Source organism: Heptranchias perlo, unplaced genomic scaffold, assembly GCF_035084215.1.
Source record: "Heptranchias perlo isolate sHepPer1 unplaced genomic scaffold, sHepPer1.hap1 HAP1_SCAFFOLD_636, whole genome shotgun sequence".
Classification (NCBI taxonomy): domain Eukaryota; kingdom Metazoa; phylum Chordata; class Chondrichthyes; order Hexanchiformes; family Hexanchidae; genus Heptranchias; species Heptranchias perlo.
Window position 1 is genome coordinate 118349 of NW_027139662.1, and position 2643 is coordinate 120991.

At 43.6% G+C, this 2643-nt stretch overlaps 1 non-coding gene across 1 annotated transcript; it reads right to left on the reverse strand.

The window, feature by feature from the left end:
* Positions 1–1245: 1245 nt before the first annotated feature.
* On the reverse strand, positions 1246–1327 carry trnan-guu (transfer RNA asparagine (anticodon GUU)). Its single transcript has one exon. It is a non-coding gene; the product is annotated as a tRNA-Asn (tRNA).
* Between the last annotated feature and the right edge of the window lie 1316 nt (positions 1328–2643).

Sequence of the window (2643 nt, forward strand, 5' to 3'; positions counted from 1 at the left end):
GGTCTGGGCACTACACTTTAGGATAAAAAGGCATTGAAGAGGATTCAGAGCAGGTTGACCTGGATGATACCAGGGATGAGGGACTTCGGTAATATGGAGAGATTGGAGAAGCTGGGATTGTTCTCCTTACAGCAGAGATGGTTAACGGGAGACCTAATAGAGATATTCAAAATAGTGAGGGGTTTTGAAAGAGCAAGTAGGGAGAAACTGTTTCCGTCTGGCAAGTGGGTCGGTAACCAGAGATCACAGATTTAAAATAATTGGGAAAAGAACTAGAGGGGAATTGAGGAGAATTTTTTTCACACAGAAGGTTGATAAGATCTGGAACGCACTTCCTGAAAGGATGGTGGAAGCAGATTCCATGGGATCATTCAAAAGGCAATTGGACATAATTGAAGAGGACTAATTTGCAGCATTATTGGGAAAAATCTGGGGTGTGGGTCTAATTTGGACAGATCTTCGAAAAAGCCGACACTGGCACGACGGCCGAATGGCCTCCTTCTGTGCTGTAAGATTCTATGATTCGATGATTACCTTCTGAATCATTGTAATTGATGCTATTCAGCGTTGAGCAACCAAGAAAATTATAACCGTGATATTCGGCTTCTCCATTCCCTTATGAATATCGCAGCTTATAATGTCCAGGCGGGGGTGGGTCTGAATGGGGGATAGAGTGCGGAGATTGGAATGGAAGCCCAGCAGAATGAACTTGGCCTCATCAGTTTTTGTTACTTATCCAACCAGTTGCCCGAAGCAGGCGGTGAACCTTCTTCTCGAGAGAGGATCGTCATTTCAGTTCAGAAGGAAAAAGGTATCAAGAAAATCGGGTAAAACGCACACAGAATGATCCGGGGCTTTTTGCACATCCCTTTTCAACAGACACAGACACGGAATAATCCGGAACTTTCAGGACGTCCCTTTTTAACAGACACAGACACGGAATGATCCGGGACTGACAGCACATCCCTTTTTAACAGACACAGACACTGAATGATCCGGACATAAATCATCATGATGGTACATACGTTTCTCTTAGGTTGAACATAAGATTTACTCTTTTTACAATGACACCACTGTACAATCTGATACTTCGCGACCATACAATCTCAACACCTTCCTGGAAGGAACTGTTGCTGATTTCAGCAAATAATGCAAAACCCTCTGTCTGCCGTTTCGAGAAGGATGGGACTTTGACCAGACCTTCTGTGTGGATTGAAGGAGAGAAACAAAACTTAAACACAATAACGACGAGGATGGGACTCAAACCCACGCGTGCATAGCACAATGGATTAACAGTCCATCGCCTTAACCTCTCGGTCACCTCGTCGCACGCAAAAATATGCGAAAGCCCCTTTATTCAAAATTAAAATACTGGCTATGTTGCCAACCTGAAATCAAAACTGTAAATGTGTATATCCTCAGCAGGTCAGGCAGAATCTTTAAACATAGAAACAGAGTTAACGTTTCAGGTCGATGGCCATCACATGATTATTCCAACTCACTCAACTTGCGCCTTATAGATGGTTGAACGGCTTTTGGAAATTAGAAGGTGATTCACTCGCCGCATAATATCCAGCCTCTGAACTGCTTTTGTAACCATAGTGTTCATGTGGCTGGTCCAGTTAAGTTTCTGGTTAATGGTAACCAATAGTATGTTAATGGTGGGGGATTCGGCGATGTTAATACCGAATCCCCACAGAAGAGATTTACTGTAAAGATTCCAGGGATGAGGGGCATAAGTTTCATGGATAGATTGGAGAAGCTGGGGTTGTTCTGCTTGGAACAGAGACGGTTACGAGGAGATTTAATAGAGGTATTCAAAATGATGAAGGATCCAGACAGAGTAGAAAGAGATAAACTGTTCCTATTGGTGGAAGGTTCAAGGACCAGATAACATCGATTTAAGGTGTTTGGCAAAAGAAACAAACGTGGCATGAGGAAAAACTTTTCTACACAGCGAGTGTTTAGGATCTGGAATGCACCGCCCGAGGGAGTGGTGGAGGCAGATTCAATAATTGTCTTCAATAAGGAACTGGATAAGTATTTGAAACGAAAGAAAATACAGGGCTACAGGGAAAGGGTGGGGGAGTGGGTCTATCTGGATTGCACTTGCAGAGAGCCGGCACGGACTCGATGTGCCGAATGGCCTCTTTTCGTGCTGTGACCTTTCTTTTGAATCTATTCTATTTGTCGGAGGCGATGCAAAGCGACCGGAGCGTGACGTAAATCGACCTGCTCATGTACATTCTCTGATAATAAATCTTAGTGTGATGCAAAGAAGAAATTCATAATTATGGTCCTTATCTTTTATATTATGCTGACTATAAGAGGTACTCGGTTCACCAGGGCGCCATTGTGCACATTGGTTGAAACTTCACCTCGATCACCCCTTACACTCCGAACACCTCCGTGTAAGATACAGTTGGGTGGTAATCCAGACTTTGCTGAATTGTTCAAACACGTGTAAACCAGCAATGCGGAAAAGCACTTCTTACCAATGAAGGGTTTTTGGTGAGGCGGCCAAAATGAAAAGCTCTACAAATTTTGGCAGCAGTGCGATTCGCACCTACATAATTCAGAAATGGAAGTCAGCATCTTAGACAACAAAGCAACTCACACACACGGCAAACCATTCAGTTCGGA